Source organism: Bos grunniens, chromosome 21, assembly GCF_055505025.1.
Source record: "Bos grunniens cultivar Pamir isolate PY7600 chromosome 21, Bosgru_T2T1.0, whole genome shotgun sequence".
NCBI classification, from domain to species: Eukaryota; Metazoa; Chordata; class Mammalia; order Artiodactyla; family Bovidae; genus Bos; species Bos grunniens.
In genome coordinates this window covers 232,188-250,360 of record NC_141185.1, presented here as the reverse complement: position 1 = coordinate 250,360, position 18,173 = coordinate 232,188, and the positions used below count along the sequence as shown (strand labels likewise).

At 49.7% G+C, this 18,173-nt stretch overlaps 1 pseudogene across 1 annotated transcript; it reads right to left on the bottom strand.

Annotated features, from left to right (window-relative positions):
- Window positions 1-6,292: 6,292 nt before the first annotated feature.
- LOC147348810 (immunoglobulin heavy variable 4-59 pseudogene) lies at window positions 6,293-6,895 on the bottom strand (annotated as a pseudogene). Its single transcript, XR_015150644.1, has 2 exons — window positions 6,812-6,895; window positions 6,293-6,729 (listed from the first exon to the last, which is right to left on the bottom strand). The product of XR_015150644.1 is annotated as an immunoglobulin heavy variable 4-59 pseudogene (transcript).
- Window positions 6,896-18,173: the final 11,278 nt, after the last annotated feature.

Below are 18,173 nucleotides of genomic sequence, written 5' to 3'. Positions count from 1 at the left end.
TGTTTCTGGTCTGGTATTAAGTGGCGTGTTCTACCTTCAGAGTATTCTTCTAGAGACTGCATGTTCTTTTAATCTTCTCGAGAAATAGCCTTTGGAGAAGGAAATGGCAAGCCACTCCAGTGTTCTTGCCTGGAGAAACCCAGGGATGGGGGAGCCTGGTGGCCTGCCGTCTCTGGGGTTGCACAGAGTCGGACACGACTGAAGTGACTTAGCAGCAGCAGCAGCAGCAGAAAGAGCCTCAATAAATGCACACACTCTGTAGAGAGACCACAAGGAAGGAGTTTGTGAGAACACCTAGAGGTCACCTCCCTGGGGCTGCAGGTGCACCGATGAGTTGACACTCACAGTGAGTCCAGAGCTCTCAAGGGCTTGGGGTCCCTTCAGCTCTTGGAGCCCCCCATGGGCTAACATCATGTCACAGATAGCTGCACGCAGAAGCATGGGGCTCGATGCCCACTCCACCTACGGTTCCTCATGAGATCACCTGTTCTTGCAGCACCTGGATCCTGCAGGGGCCCCACCTGAAGGTCCAGATGAACCCCCTTGTCCAAAACCAGTGCAGTCACCCCTGACAACTCACAGCACAAACACCTGAGGGTCTACTAGTGCCCACACCTGTGAGAGGAGACACCTGAGACATCAGAGGAGGATGAGGCAGAGCCCTTTTCAGCTGACACAGGTGAGGCTGCCCTGAGGGAGTACTCACCCAGGGAATGGGGGGTTGAGCATGCTCAGTCACCTCAGTCGTGTCTAACCCTATGAGACCCCACAGACTGTAGCCCACCAGACTCCTCTGTCCATGGGATTCTCTGGGCAGGAACACTGGAGAGGATTGACACAACAGAACCCTGCAGAGAAGCTAGGTCAGCTGTGTGCGTGTCCCCTGGCAGGACATCTCTTCAGCAGGACGGCTTCGGGGTGCATCCATCCTCAGACTCCATCCTGCTTCTCACCGTCCCTCCTGACCACCTGCCCGAGGACTTCAGGACCTGAGGTCTTTGGGGAGACAGATCCACTGCTGTGTCAGCCACGTGCTCTCCAGCAGGACTCTGTGACAAACCTGCTTTCCCCTGTTCTGAGTCTCTAATGGAAACTTCATAAATATTCCTGAGATCGTCAGATACCCAAGAGTAGGAGAGGGATACTGGCCTTGTCGATCAGGCAGGAGAGAGCGGGTCTGAGGCCAGTAGTGAGGGCTCCAAACCTGGTCTCCAGCCGTGGGTACCAGAGCCTCAGCGCCCTGCCTCCTGGATGTTGTCTGGCTGTGGTAGCTGCACACTAGCTCCCCTCCTCAAAGAGGCTGCATATCGTAGCTCTTCCAGGTCCCTGGAGGTCACATGTGGGTAAGGGCTACCTGCATTGTTGAGGTTGAACACCCATGACTCAGGGAATCTGGGTCTGGGCTCTGAGCATCGCCAGGGTTTTCAGTATTGGCCCGTCCGCATAATACTCCCTCCTGGGCTGCAGTGCCCTGGTCCAGTCCCTTCACTTAGCCATGAGTTATGACCCCTCTGTAGGTCTGCAGTGACAAGAATTTCTCTTCACCTCCTTGGAGAAGCTGGGGGAAGAGCTTTCCATGGAGGGTCTGCCTGATGAACCTTCTGGTTAGGTGTTAACATTTCTCAGTGTTGGCCTTCCCCTCGTTCGTCAGGTGTCCTGAAGGGATAAATAAGAACACTCACCTTGAAGACCTGGATATTTGTGGAGTTATATCCCACAAACCATGGACTGCAATCCCCAGGATCTCTTATCCTCACAGTGGTTATTGCTGGTCCTGCAGGAATTGGTAGTAATTACTGTGAAGGTGCTCCTCCTGAAGCTTCGCTTCCATGGGCAGATCTCACCTGGACTGTGGATTGCCCAGCTCTCTGGTTTGTGCTTGGGGATTCCCCTACAATGTTAGGACTCTGTTAGGTCCAGGGAAAGTTTTGGTGTTGAGAATTTCCTTGCTTTAATGATGGAGATGACAGTTTCCACACACACTACCTCTTGATGCAGGAACCAGCAGGTTCCAGGTGAGGTTGTCCTTGACCTGTGAGGCGAAGGAGAATTCGAATGTCACTAAGAGTCAGAGGAGCCTGGACAGACTTGACCAACATAGAGAGACAGGGATGAAGGACTCAGCAGGGCACTTATTTTAGGCTCAGATTCCGAAGCTCTTCCAAGAGGCTGGAATTCAGAAAGCACCACGGTAAGGAGACTGTTACGTCCTGGTGCTCCAGTTTTATTCAGAAGGCAGGATAAGGTGCCTCTCTGTGATTCTGGGTTCCTGAGGTAATTTGATAGGAGCTGTCCCCCTACTCCCAGCCCCTTTCCATGTCCCCATGTGACCAGGGAATGCAGTCATCACATCCGTACATGAGGGGGGTCCCCTGGGTGAGGGGCTGACATGTGGGTGTGCCATGTGGAAGGTTGTTCATTCTCTCCAGGTACATGAACTGCTGATTTCACCAAATCTGGGACCACCCGCATCTGGGCTCCTTGTTTCATTGGCTTGTGATTTTTCTCATTGTTTGGGCTTCCGCGATTCAGTTCAAGCTTTCCCAATAGCATCCTCTTAGAAGAAAAGCTTTGGCCAACCTAGACAATGCATTAAAAAGGGGAGACTTTATTTGCTGGCCAAATTCCGTCTTGTAAAGCTATGGATTTTCCAGTAGTCATGTATGGATATGAGAGTTGGACCATAAAGAAAGCTGAGCACTGAAGTATTGATGCTTTTGAACTGTGGTGTTGGAGAAGACTGTTGAGAGTCTTTGGCCTGCAAGGAGATCAAACCAGTCTATCCTAAAGGAAATCAGTGCTGAATATTCATTGGAAGGACTGATGCTGAAGCTGAAGCTCCAATAGTTTGGCCACCTGATTTGAAGAACAGACTCATTGGAAAAGACCCTGAAGCTGGGAAAGATTGAAGACTGGAGGAAAAGTGGATGACAGAGGATGAGATGGTTGGATGGCATCATCGACTGGATGGACATAAGCTTGAGCAAGTTCTGGGAGTTGGAGATGGACAGGGAAGTCTGGCATGCTGTAGTCCATGGGGTTGGGAAAGGTCAGCCATTACTGAGTGACTGAACTCACAGCTCAATAGTAAAGAATCATCCTGCAACATAGGATTTTATTCCTGGGACAGGAAGATCTGCTGGAGAAGGAATAGGCTACCCACTCCAGTGTACTTGTGCTTCCCTTGTGGCTCAGCTGGTGAAGAATCTGTCTGCAGTTTGGGAGACCTGGGTTTGATCCCTGAGTTGGGAAGATTCCCTGGAGAAGGGAAATGCTACTCACTCCGGTATTCTTCCTTGGAGAATTCCATGGACTGTGTAGTCCGTGGGGTTGCAGAGTTGGATACAACTGAGCAACTTTCACTTTCTCATTATTTACTCTGTCCACTTTGTGTGATTTCTGCTGAACGAGACTCACATAATGATCGCAAGATGGCGCTAGTGATAAGGAACCCGCCTACCAATAAGCAGATGTAAGAGACACAGGATCCATCCCTGCATCAGGAAGTTGCCCTGGAGGAGGGCATGGCAACCCGCTCCAGTATTCTTATTTGGAAAATTTCATGGACAGAGGAACCTAATGGGCTACAGTCCATTGGGTGGTAAAGAGTCTGACATGACTGGAGTGACCAGCATGCATATATTAGGACAAAAGTGATTTAAAATCACTAATTCCATGAGCTAAAGGTAGTGTTTGTTCCATGAGACAGTCAAAAGGGATGGCTGAACATGAAGATGGTGCTCACAATGGCTTCTTTATTCATCAGGGAATATTCTGTATATTCCTTAGATGTATAGTACTTTCTCATTGAAAGTCTTGTCCTCATATAAACTTCTGGTGGCTCATAGCTTGACAAGAGAGCTGAGGATATCAAGTAGGAATTGCTTTTCAAGTACAAGCTTCCCTTTAGTATGTATCCTCTATCTGCCATAAAACCACCCAAATGACAGAAGCTACTGCACCTACTAGAGCCTGTCAATTAGTGAAGGGAGGAATGCCCCTCGGTGGTGCTCAAAGAGCTGACACCACACTCAGAGCATTATTCATAGTTTTCTCCATGGAAATTCAGTGGGACTCCCACCCCAGTTTGATGTAGAAGTTGAGTCTGAGGACACCACAGACGTAGATGCATGAACATAGATGACAAAATCTTTTCATCTTCCTGCATCTCTGCGTGGTGTCAGCACACTCAGCTTCTATCTCAGGCTGGCATGGAGGTGCCGCTGTGTCTCATGGAGAGACTGTGGCTGATGCTGTGAGTGAGGTGTCAGTTCACTTAGCACCACCAAGAGGGGTTCTTCCCTAGACCTGGGTTTATACACCTCTGTTGTCTGAGTCCAGCTGCACTTACACTGCTGACCGCTGGCTAGCTCGTTCACTGGCCCTGCTGTGCTGAGCTGCACTGCTGAGTCACACAGAGCCTCTCCTGTGGACTTAGTGAGCTTACACCAAATGTCCAGAGAACGGGCCTAAGTGACAAGAGGAAGCAACCCTAAGAGACTGTGCCTTTCGTGCAGCGAGGATATGGCTCCTTATCCCAACCATCATTCTGCCTCAGAGACTGAGGAGGTACCTAAGAGTCATGAATGCAGAGAAGTTCCCCAGAAAAACTGCTCCAAGGAGAGGAAGCTACAGGTCCTGACAGGAGACCAGCTGTCAATCACCATCTGCACCTGGTCCTGCAACACACAATTGTGTGTCCCAGCACCCACTGGTGGTCATGGAGCCCCCGGAGGGTGGCTGGTGTCTGGGCTCACACTGCCTTCCCCTCACTGTGTCTCTTGCACAGCAACACACTGCCATGTCCTTGGTCATCACAGAGCTTAGCTGCAGGGAGTACTGGTTACCAGTAAGCACTGGTGATGGAGCAACCAGAGATGGCACAGGTGAGGGAGAGGGTCAGTGAGAGCTTCAGCAGTTCTGGGCCCTACTCCCGCAGCTGCACTGGGACAGGCCAGCTGGGGACAAGGAGAATCAGTCCCTGTCAGTCACCTGCCGTCACCATTATCCCACAGACCCGTGTCTGCACCTGAGACCCTCATCTTGGGGAGCTGTCACCAGGCAGAGGAGAAGACCCCAAAGCCTCATTTTCCACTCAACAGCTCTGCATTCACTGAGACCCCCATCCTGTGTGAGCAGAGAGGGGTGAGCTCTCACAGCCCAGGGGTGGTTTTTACCCTGGAGCTTGAAGAGGAATTTGCATTGCGGAGCTCTTTTCCTGTGAATCCAGAGAGGCTGTGGTCACACTCACCCTGGTCATTCCAGGATCGCCGTGAGCGCCTTCTGAATTTACATGGTTGGCGAGCAAGGGTGGGAAAGCAGTGTGTCTATCAGATGGCTTGGAACCAGATCCCAGGGCAGGTCCCCCTTTCTGAGCCCAGAGTCTCCGCCCTGACGGCCCCCACCTCCCACCCCTTGCCCATCTCAGCTCAGCCCCTCGTCCTCTCAGTCCTTGGGTCTTTCCTCAGGGCTGAGCCAGCACAGATCCTGCTTCCTTTCCCTATGCCAGTGACGGTCACTGTGATGGGAGAGAGGACAGACGGTGGTGTGCTCCATGTTGACCTCATGGACAAATCCACCTGAGGACCTCTGTATTTCCCCTTATGAATGATCCATACCTAAGCTCAGAATGGGGTGTGGACTTCAGAGACGTTGAGGTGAGATGGTATCACCCTGATTGCCCTCACCTGGAATGTGTGTGTGTTGAGTGACTCAGTGAACTGGCCAAACTGTCAATGTCTATATAAGGACACAAGGTAACAGTGTTTATGTTAAGATGCTAATAAAAGCTAGCATGTGGGTGAATTTGCAGGACAGAATCTGTGAATGATGAGAATCATTGCATATGCAGCACTGGGGACCCTGACACTGGAGCCTTTGATGCTGCTTGCTGCAGATTCTAATGTGCAGTTTGACAGGAAGAAGGAGGTTGAGTCTCTTCCTTCCTCATGTACAAAAACAAAACAAAGATGAAAATGTTTAAATATCTTGTGTTTCCTTTCAGGATAGTTAACAGGTTTGAAATTAATGAGTCAAGTGTTTTACTGAGCTCCTTTGAGAGAAGAAGAAGGAGAAAAAATTTTAGCTGTTGAGTATTATGTGTGTTGGTGTGTGTGTTTGCATAAAGCTATCCACGCTTCAAGGAAAAATTAAAAAATATCTATGCACACAGTTGTCTGAGAGTGACATAAACTACAACAATGAAATACCAGGACACAGAAGAGGGTCTGAGTTGCACCTCCTGGGCAATAGGAGGAAAGAGACGCTCTGAGGAGCATTCCCCCCTGGCCCCTCACTGCCCAACGCCTCTTCTGCACCTGCTCCAGGGCTCAGCTCTGTAGTGAGTCCTGCGCGCCCCCTTGTGGTCACGGGCCCCTATGCAGGGAGGTTTTTGTCTGGGCTCACACTGACTTCCCCTCACTGTGTCCTTCGCACAGTAGTACACGGCCGTGTCCTCAGTTGTCACGCTGCTCACTGACAGAGAGACTTGGCTCTTGGAGTTGTCCTTGGTGATGCTGAGCCGGGATTTCAGGGCTGGGTTATAGCCTGTGCTTCCACCACTGCTTATACCACCGAGCCACTCCAGCGCCTTCCCCGGAGCCTGGCGGACCCAGCTTACACCATAGCTGCTCAATGAGAATCCAGAGACCGTGCAGGTGAGGGAGAGGGTCTGTGAGGGCTTCACCAGGCTGGGGCCCGACTCCCGCAGCTGCACCTGGGACAGGACCCCTGTGGAGAGAGAGAAGCACGGTGACCCGTGGGCTCAGAGGCAGCTTCCCCACGTGCCCATGTCTGACCCAGAGACACTCACCTCTGGGGGCTGACAGCACAAAGAGGAGGGTCCACAGTGGGTTCATCTTCGAGCAGATGAGAGTCACCACTCCCACCAAGTCTCTTCAAGCCTCAGGAGGAACCTGAATTTAAGTGAGCTGGTGCTCTGTTTCTACCCTGTGACCTGAGTGGGTATTTGCATACAGGAGGGACCTCTGTATAAAAAGCAGAAAGCAGTGAATAGAGGTCTTGTCTATGGGGCTCCCCCTGTGAGGGGATGCTGACTGTGCCCTCAGAGAACTCAGCCCCTCCTGGGGTCGCCCTGCCCAGACCAGTAAGACTGTTGAGGAATGATATGATGAAGGAGGGCTGGTCAGGAAAAAAGATGCTTTCAGGGAAAATGGCAGATTTGGGGAAGAGACTTTAATCCCAAGAACGTGTTTACCTTTACTCATTAGATGCCCACCACACATTCAGGTACCAGCCATTTGTTAAACACAAACTCTTATTTTTTTATTTCTTTTCTAATTAGCTGGTGTTTACTTACTCCATATGCAAACATCAGAGAAAAATATACATGTAATAATCACATTGAATTCAAATGGAGTTGAGTAGAATTTAATGTCTATCAGAATTACTAAAGCATTTATATTTCCCTTTACTTTCTTGACTGTTTTTCATCTTGAACAGCTTAAATAGCCTCAAGAATCACTCTAGAGGTGGTTTGTTCATAGTAATCAAACACAGTATTAATTTTGTGGACAAAGTAGACATTTCTGCTGAGATGCTCATCTTCCCAGCACGGCTGACTTGCCCAGTGGGCTGCATTTTCCTGTGCACAACTGAGTGTCTGCAGGAACTCGTGAACCTCAGCATCTCCTCCCTGAGGGTGGACACTGAGGACCCCAAGTCTGCTGAGGACTGAGGACACGCAGCTCCTTAGGGCTCCGCTCCCCCATCTCCCTGTGTCCCTGAGGCTGTGTCCTCACACCTGCATTTCTGTGTGTGAGGATGTAGACTGGGGCTGACGACAGTCACAGCATGTGTGGATTTACAGCGGGTTTGCCCGGGGTGGGGAGTGCTGTCATCCGTGTCATCAGTGGTGTTATCCCTCCTGGAGCAAAAAAGACCAGTGTGTGTCCCCACTCTGACGGACGCCATGTCCATGTGACCCTGGTCTTCTCCTGCCCTGAGACGTCACCCCTTCGGGTCTGGCACAGGTCAGCTCTTCCTCGGCACAGGTTTCTCACTTGTACACTGACTAAATTAAAACCTACTGTCTATGAAAAGCCCTTCCTCGTCTGGCTTTTTCCACAGCAGTTCTGCACGAGTATGTCTTCTGTGCCAGATCCAGTTCCCCGAGACCTGAATGTGCTCTGGGGAGAGGCCCACCTCACTCTGCCTCAGAGCTTGTGGGGTCACTTGTGCCCGATGCTATGCAACATGGTCAAGACTCCTGAGGGTGACCCTGGAACTGTGGCCTCTAGCATCCAGGTCACTGAGCTTCTACATGTGTCCTCAACCCTCGGCTCAACACCTTCATCCATCATCAAAGCCAGTGGAGTCTTGTGGTGCATTGCCTAACTAGCTTTCCTCTCTCCTGCACTTTCGCTGATCTTGTGATCCCACTGGACCACCTGTAAAACCCAAATATGCTTCTCATCTCATGGGACTGGAAGGCCGCAGACACATCCTCAAATCCACTATCAGTTGGTTTCTATGGGGTTTAGTTTATGGCATCAGAAGTGGGATCCAGGCAATCCCCAACAACTCCTAAGCCATGAGCAATCTGATGCTGGTACCCACTCTGACCTGTTGAGTTCAGTGATCTGAATGAGTGTGGTCTCGTAGCTTTGTGTGGAGTCTTTTGGGTTTTCTATCCACAGTGTTCTGTAGATAATGAGAATTTTGCCTCTTGTAGTAAAGAATCCACTTGCAATGTAGGAGAGCTGGGTTGACTCCCTGGTTGTGAGATTCCCAAGAGTAGGAAATGGCAACCCACTGCAGGATTCTTGCTTAGAAAGGACAAAGAAGACTGGCACGCCACAGTCCATGGGGTACACTCACACACACCTGTTACACACACACACAGTCCTGTCACACCTACACTCCTGTCACATAGACATACAGACACACACAATCACACACACAACACACCTGTCACACACACACATCCCTGTCACACACACACATACTTGTTACACACAGCTGTCACACACACACCCCTTTACACACACACACAAACATGTCACAGACACAGACACCTGTCTCACACACACACCTGTTACATACACACAGCCCTGTCACACACACACATACCTGTCACACAGGCATACAGACACACAAACTCACACACACAGCACACCTTCCACAAACACACACGTGTCACACATGCACACACCTGTCGCTTACCCATATACTTGTCACACACACACCTGTCACACTCACACCTGTAACACATACCCCTTCACACACACAGACACAGCTGTCACACACACACACACCTGTCACATACACTCATCCCTTCAGAAAGAAAACTGGCACACACACACACACCTTCATACACAGACACACCTGTCACACACACACCACTTCACACACACACAAACCTGTCACACGCACACACACCTGTCACACACACACACACACCTTCACACACACACCTATTACCCACACACAACTGTCACACACAAACACCTGTCACACAAACACACACACCTGTCACACAGAGACATGCTCACTCACACACACACACCCCTACACACAAACACAAGCAAACACATGCACACATTCACACTCACAAATATGCACACACATCCACACTCGCACATAGACTCAAACACATTCACACACTCATATACACACAAACATGCCCACACATCCAGACTCACACGCTCACGTACACACCCACACACATTGACACACTCATACACAGAATCAGACATATCCTCACATACTTCTCATGGCCTCACTGTACTGTGTAATCCCAACAGGCCCCAACATTTAACATCACCAGTCCTTGTCCTGCTAGTTATTGTTTTCAGTGAAAAGAGAAGACTCCGTCTCTGAGACTCCCTGGTTCCCTCCCCACATGCTCCTGGGCAGTAGCCCTGCACTGGGGTCCTGGGAAACCCCTGCCTGGGCTCACAGGGCAGTCCTAGCAGTGTTTCTGGTCTGGTATTAAAGTGGCTGTGTTCTACCTTCAGAGTATTCTTCTAGAGACTTCATGTTCTTTTAATCTTCTCTAGAAATAGCCTTTGGAGAAGGAAATCGCAAGCCACTCCAGTGTTCTTGCCTGGAGAATCCCAGGGACGGGGGAGCTTGGTGGGCTGCCATCTCTGGGGTTGCACAGAGTCGGAAGCGACTGAAGCGGCTTAGCAACAGCAGCAGCCGCAGCAACAGTAGAAATAGCCTCCATAAACGCACACACTCTGTAGAGAACCCCAAAGGAAGGAGTTTGTGAGAACACCTGGACGTCGCCGCCCTGGGGCTGCAGGTGCACTGATGCAGTTGACACTCACAGTGAGTCCAGAGGCTCTCGAAGACTTGGGGTCCCTTGGCCTCCTGGGGCTCCCTGTGGGCTAACATCATGTCACAGGATAGCTGCACACAGCAGCATGGGGCTTGATGCCCACTGCACCTACCGTTCACTCCTGGCTCACCTGTTCTTGCAGCACCTGGACCCTGCAGGGGCCCCACAAGAAGGTCCAGACGAGCCCACTTGTCAGAAATCAGTGCAGTCGACCCAGACAACTCAGAGCACAAATGCCTGAGGGGCTCCTAGTGCCCACACCTGTGAGAGGAGACACCTGAGACGTCCTAGGAGATCGAGGCAGAGCCCTTTTCAGCTGACTCCAGTGAGGCTGCCCTGAGGGAGTGCTCACCCAGGGAATGGGGCGGTGAGCATGCTCAGTCATCTCAGTCGTGTCTGACCCTTTGAGACCCCACGGACTGTAGACCACCAGACTGCTCTATCCATGGGATTTTCCAGGGAGGAACACTGGAGTGGGTTGCCACAACAGCACCCTGCAGAGAAGCTAGGTCAGCCGTGTGCGTGTACCCTGGCAGGACATCTCTTCAGCAGGACGGCCTCGGGGTGCATCCATCCTCAGACTCCATCCTGCTTCTCACCGTCCCTCCTGACCACCTGCTCGAGGACCTCAGGACCTGGCATCGGTGGGGAGACAGACCCACTGCTGAGTGAGCCACGTATCCTCCAGCAGGACCCTGTGACAAACCCGCTTCCCCATGTTCTGAGTCTCTGATGGAACCTTCATAAATATTCCTGAGCAAGTCAGATACCCAAGAGCAGGAGAGGGATACTGGCCATGTCAATCAGGCAGGAGAGAGCGGGTCTGAGTCCAGTAGTGAGGGCTCCAAGCCTGGTCTCCAGCCGTGGGTACCAGAGCCTCAGCACCCTGCCTCCTGGATGTTGTCTGGCTGTGGTCTCTGCACACTAGCTCCCCTCCTCAAAGAGGCTGCATATCGTAGCTCTGCCCGGTCCCTGAAGGTCACATGTGGGTAGGGGCTACCTGCGTTGTTGAGATTGAATACCCATGACTAAGGGGATCTGGGTCTGGGCTCTGAGCGTCACCAGGGTTTTCAGTATTGGCCCATCTGCTTTCTACTCCCTCCTGAGCTGCAGTGCCCTACTCCAGTCCCTTCTCTTAGCTGTGAGATATGACCCCTCTATAGGTCTGCAGTGGACAAGAACTTCTGTTCACCTCCTAGGAGAAGCTGGGGGAAGGGCTCTTCCATGGAGGGTCTGCCTGATGAACCTTCTGGGTAGGATTTAACATTTCTCAGCATTGGCCTTGCATTTGCCCGTCAGGTGTCCTGAAGGGATAAATATGAACACTCACCTTGAAGACCTGGATGTTTCTGGAGTTATATCTCACAAACCATGGACCGTGGCCCCCAGAATCTCTCATCCTCACAGTGGTTATTGCTGGTCCTGCAGGAATTGGTAGTAATTACCCTGAAGGTGCTCCTCCTGAAGCTTTGCTTCCATGGGCAGATCTCACCTGGACTGTGGATTGCCCACCTCTCTGGTTTTGTGTGGGGATTCACTTGCAATGTTAGGACTCTGTTAGGTCCAGGGAAAGTTTTGGTGTTGAGAATTTCCTTGGTTTAATGATGGAGATGACAGTTTCCACACACATTACCTTTTGATGCAGGAACCAGCAGATACCAGCTGAAGCTGTCCTTGACCTGGGAGTCGAAGGAGAATTCGAATGTCACTAAGAGTCAGAGGAGCCTGGACAGACCTGACCAACATAGAGAGACAGAGAGGAAGGACTCAGTAGGGCACTTATTTTAGGCTCAGATTCCAAAGCTCTTCCAAGAGGCTGGAATTCAGAAAGCACCACGGCGAGGAGATTGTTACATCCTGGAGCCCCAGTTTTAGTCAGAAGGCAGGACAAAATGCCTCTTGGTGATTCCCGGTTCCTGACATAATTTCAGAGGAGCCGTTCCCTTCTTCCAGCCCCGTTCCATGTCCCCGTGTGATCAGGGAATGCAGTCACCACATTTGTACATGAGGGGGTCCCCTGAATGAGGGGCTGACATATGGGTGTGCCATGTGGAAGGTTGTTCATTCTATCCAGGTACATGAACTGCTGACTTCACCAAATCTGGGACCACCCACATCTGGGATCTTTGTTTTATTGGCTTGTGATTTTTCTCAAGATTTGGCTACCCCGATAGATCAGTTCAAGCTTCCCTGATAGCATGCTCCTTGGAAGAAAAGCTATGACTGACCTAGAAACTGCACTAAAAAGAGGAGACTTTACTTTGCTGGACAAATTTCATCTTGTAAAGCTATGGTTTTTCCAGTAGTGATGTATGGATATGAGAGTTGGAACATAAAAAAGCTGAGCACTGAAGAACGGATGCTTTTGAACTGTGGTGTTGGAGAAGACTGTTGAGAGTCCCTTGGACTGCAAAAGGATCAAACCAGTCTATCCTAAAGGAGATCAGTCCTGAATATTCATTGGAAGGACTGATGCTGAAGCTGCAGCTCCAATAGTTTGGCCACCTGATTTGAAGAACAGACTCATTGGAAAAGACCCTGATGCTGGGAAAGATTGAACACAGGAGGAAAAGGGGATGCTATAGGATGAGATGGTTGGATGGCATCATCGACTGGATGGACATAAGCTTGAGCAAATTCTGGGAGTTGGAGATGGACAGGGAAGTCTGGCATGCTGCAGTCCACAGGGTTTTGAATTGTCAGCCATTACTTAGCAGCTGAACTGTTAGCTCAGTTGGTAAAGAATCATCCTACAGTATAGGATTGGACTCCTGGGACTGGAAGATCTGCTGGAGAAGGGATAGGCTACCCACTCCAGTATACTTGGGCTTCCCTTGTGGCTCAGCTGGTGAAGAATCTGCCTGCAGTTTGGGAGACCTGGGTTTGATCCCTGGGTTGGGAAGATGCCCTGGAGAAGGGAAATGCTACTCACTCCTGTATTCTTCCTTGGACAATTCCATGGACTGTATAGTCCATGGGGTCACAAAGATTTGGATACAACTGAGCAACTTTCACTCTCTCATTGTTTGCTCTGTTCACTTTGTCTTTGTGTGATTTCTGCTGTTGAGACTCACATAATTATTGAAAGATGGTGGTAGTGATAAAGAACCCACCTACCAATAAGCAGATGCAAGAGACACAGGCTCCATCCTGGGTCAGTGAGAGGGTAACAGGCAGGAAGGCCAGGGGTCTCCAAATGGAGGAAATAGCCTGCAAGTGTCAGACATTTTTTCTCTCTCTTAAGCAGCAGGAGGAAACAAACTAGCAATATTTTTTCCTTCTCTATACAAATTTAAAGGGAGGTTTCTCTTAAAATACTGTGTTGCCACAATGACACCTGGTTTCCCCGAAGTTAGCTATTCTTGAGCCTAGAGATAACCAATGCCTTTTTCTTATGGAAATGTTCGTCTTAAGCTATGCTAATGTACTATGCCTTTACCCCAAACTCTGTCTCCAAGTTGGTTCAGCCTCTTGGCCCAGAGCCTACTTGACAAACCAGTTTGTTACACTCAGATATTGTTCCCCTAATCTATGTAAATGAAACTATTTGTATGGTGATCTGCCCTTCTTCAAGTTAATCATTTTATGGCCCAGGATAAGCCATTTGGTGCCAAGATTATCCCAAAATACATCTTATGGGTGAGGGGCCTGGTGCCATTCTGAATTTTAAGACATTCCTTTCTTTCATTAACAGACTGCTGGTGACTATATAACATCCAGCTGAAGACTAGCAGGGGGGTACTCTTTCTGCCCCCTTCTGATGCCTATGTCAGAAGCTTTCTCTATCTCCTTTATACTTTAATAAAACTTTATTACACAAAAGCTCTGAGCGATCAAGCCTCGTCTCTGTCCCCGGATTGAATTCTTCTCCTCCGGGGGCCAAGAATCCCGGTGTATTCGCTTGATTCAACAACAACCTTTCATCAGGAAAGTGCCCTGGAGGAGGGCATGGCAACATGCTCCAGTATTCTTGCCTGGAAAATTTTATGAACAGAGGAGCCTAATGAGCTACAGTCAAATGGGTGGTAAGGAGCCTGACATGATTGAAGTGACTCGCATGCATATATTAGGACAAAAGTCATTTAAAATCATTAAATTCCATGAGCTAAACGTAGTGTTTGTTCCATGAGAAAGTCAGGAGGGATGGCTGATCACCAGGACAGTGCTCACAATGGCTGCTCTATTCATCAGGGAATATTCTATACATTCCTTAGATGTATTGTACTCTGTTGTTGAAAGACTTGTCCTCGTATAAATTTCTGGTGGTTCATAGCTTGACAAGAAAGCTGAGGATATCAAGTAGGAATTGTTTTTAAAGTAAAAGCTACCCTTTAGTATGTGTCCTCATTCTGCCGTAAAACCACCCAAAGGACAGAAGCTACTGCCCCTACTAGAGCCTGTCAATTAGTGAAGGGAGGAATGCCCCTCGGTGGTGCTCAAAGAGCTGACACCACACTCAGAGCATTATTCATAGTTTTCTCCATGGAAATTCAGGGGGATCCTCACCCCTGTTTGATGCAGAAGGTGAGTCTGAGGACACCACAGACACAGATGCAGGAACACAGACGACACAATCTTTTCATCTTCCTGCATCTGTGTGTGGTGTCAGTAGACTCAGCTTCTATCTCAGGCTGGCATGGAGGTCCCGCAGCTCTTGAGTATTATGTGTGTGTGTGTGTGTGTATCTCCAGAAGACTATCCTTGTTTCCAGGAAAAATTAAAATATATATACACACACAGTTGTCTGAGTGTGACATAAAACCACAACAATGAAATATCAGGACACACAAAAGGCTCTGAGGTGTGGCTCCTGGGCAGGAAGAGGAAAGAGAAGCTCTGAGGAGAATCCCCCCAGGCCCCTCACCACCCAACCCCTTTTCTGCACCTGCTCCAGGACTCAGCTCTGTACTGAGTCCTGAGCGCCCCCTGGTGGTCACGGGCCCCTATGCAGGGAGGTTTTTGTCTGGGCTCACACTGACGTCCCCTCACTGTGTCCTTCGCACAGTAGTATGTGGCCGTGTCCTCAGTTGTCACGCTGCTCACTGACAGAGAGACTTGGCTCTTGGAGTTGTCCTTGGTGATGCTGAGCCGGGATTTCAGGGCTGGGTTATAGCCTGTGTCTCCATCATTATCTATACCACCAAGCCACTCCAGTGCCTTCCCTGGAGCCTGGCTGACCCAGCTTACACCATAGCTGGTCAATGAGAATCCAGAGGCCGTGCAGGTGAGGGAGAGGGTCTGTGAGGGCTTCACCAGGCTGGGGCCCGACTCCTGCAGCTGCACCTGGGACAGGACCCCTGTGGAGAGAGAGAAGCACGGTGACCCATGGGCTCAGATGCAGCTTCCCCACGTGCCCATGTCTGACCCAGAGACACTCACCTCTGGGGGCTGAGAGCACAAAGAGGAGGGTCCACAGTGGGTTCATCTTCGAGCAGATGAGAGTCACCACTCCCGCAAGTCTCTTCAAGCCTGAGGATGAGCCTGAATTTAAGTGAGCTGGTGCTCTGTTTCTACCCTGTGACCTGAGTGGATATTTGCATACAGGAGGGACCTCTGTATAAAAAGCAGAAAGCAGTGAATAGAGGTCCTGTCTATGGGGCTCCCCCTGGGAAGGGGTGCTGACTGTGCCCTCAGAGAACTCAGCCCCTCCTGGGGTCCCCCTCCCCAGACCAGGAAGACTGTTGAGAATGAAATGATGAAGGAGGGCTGGTCAGGAAAAAAGATGCTTTCAGGGAACAATGGCAGATTTGGGGAAGAGACTTTAATCCCACAAACGTGTTTCCCATACTCAACAAATGCACACCACACATTCAGGTACCAGCCATTTGTTAGACACAAACTCTTATTTTTTATTTTCTTCTCTAATTAGCTGATATTTACTTTCTCCATATGCAAACATCAGAGAAAAATATACATGTAATAATCACATTGAATTCAAATGGAGTTGAGTACAATTTAATGTCTATCGGAATTACTAAAGCATTTATATTTCCCTTTGCTTTCTTGACTGTTTTTTCATCTGAACAGCTTAAATAGCCTCAGAATCACTCTAGAGGAGGTTTGTTCAGAGTAATTAAACACAGTGTTAATTTTGTGGACACAGTAGACATTTGTGCTGAGATGCTCGTCTTCCCAGCACGGCTGACTTGCCCAGTGGGCTGCATTTTCCTGTGCACAACTGAGTGTCTGCAGGAACTCGTAAACCTCAGCGTCTCCTCCCTGAGGGTGGACACTGAGGACCCCAAGTCTACTGAGGACTGAGGACACACAGCTCCTGGGAGCTCCTTAGGGCTCCGCTCCGCCACCACCCTGTGTCCCTGAGGCTGTGGCCTCACACCTGCATTTCTGTGTGTGAGGATGTAGACTGGGGCTGACGACAGTCACAGCCTGTGTGGACTTTACGGCGGGTTTGCCCGGGGTGGGGAGAGCTGTCATCAGTGTCATCAGTGGTGTTATCCCTCCTGGAGCAAAAAAGACCAGTGTGTGTCCCCACTCTGACTGACGCCCTGTCCATGTGACTGTGGTCTTCTCCTTCCCTGAGACGTCATCCCTTTGGGTCTGGCACAGGTCAGCTCTTCCTCAGCACACGTATCTCACCTGTGCACTGACTGAGTTAGAACCTACTGTCTATGCATATCCCTTCCTGGTCTGGCTTTGGCCACAGCAGTTCTGCAGGAACATGTCTTCTGTGCCAGATCCAGTTTCCCGAGATGTGAATGAGCTCTGGGGAGAGGCCCCACCTCATTGTGCCTCAGAGTTTGTGGGGTCACTTGTGCCCGGTGCTATGCAACATGGCCAAGAATCCTGAATTGACCCTGGAACTCTGGCCTCTGCCATCCCAGTCACTGAGCTTCTGGATGTGTCCTCATCCCTTGGCTCAACACCTTCATCCATCATCAAAGCCAGTGGAGTCTTGTGGTGCACGCCTAACAGGCTGTCCACTCTCCAGTAGTTTCTCTGATCTCGTGATCCCACTGGACCACCTGTAAAACCCAAATATGCTTCTCATCTCACGGGACTGGAAGGCTGCAGACACATCCCCAAATCCACTGCCAGTTGGTTTCTAGGGGATTTAGTTTATGGCATCAGAAGTGGGATCCAGAGAATCCCCAGCAACTCCTAAGCCATGAGCAATCAGATGCTGGTACCCACTCTGACTTATTGAGTTCAGTGCTCTCTGGATGAGTGTGGTCTAATAGCTTTGTGTGGAGTCTTTAGGGTTTTCTATCTACAGTGTTCTGTAGATAATGAGAATTTGCCTATTGTAGTAAGGAATCCACTTGCAATGTACAAGACCTGGGTTGACTCCCCAGGTGTGAGATTCCCTGGAGTAGGAAATGGCAACCCACTCCAGGATTCTTGCCTAGAAAGGACAAAGAAGACTGGTGTGCTACTGTCCCTGGGGCAACAAAGTGTCAGACACGACTGAGGGACTAATACACACTTATCTCTAAACTCTATGCCTGCCCAGCAGTTCTGAAATGAAAGCTGACAGTGATACAGGCTTTCTTCAAGAAATGGAAGGAAACAATCCGACTTACTACATACAGAAATTAGAACAGAACACCACAAAAGCCCAGAGGCAGTAGTAGGAAGGAAATGACAAAAAGTGTAGAAATTAATAATATTGAGATGAACACAGACACACAAAACAGCAAGAACGATCAGTGAAATCAACAGCTGGTGTTGTTGTTGTCATTGTCGTTTTTGCAAAGAAAACAAAACCATAAGTCTTTAGCCAGTCTCCAAAGGAGGAAAAAGAACTTACTGGAATAAAATAAAATATAGAAAAGACATAAAGCTAATACCTCAGAGATACAGAAAATCATATGAGATTATTACAAAGAGTTGTATGCCAACAAATTGGACA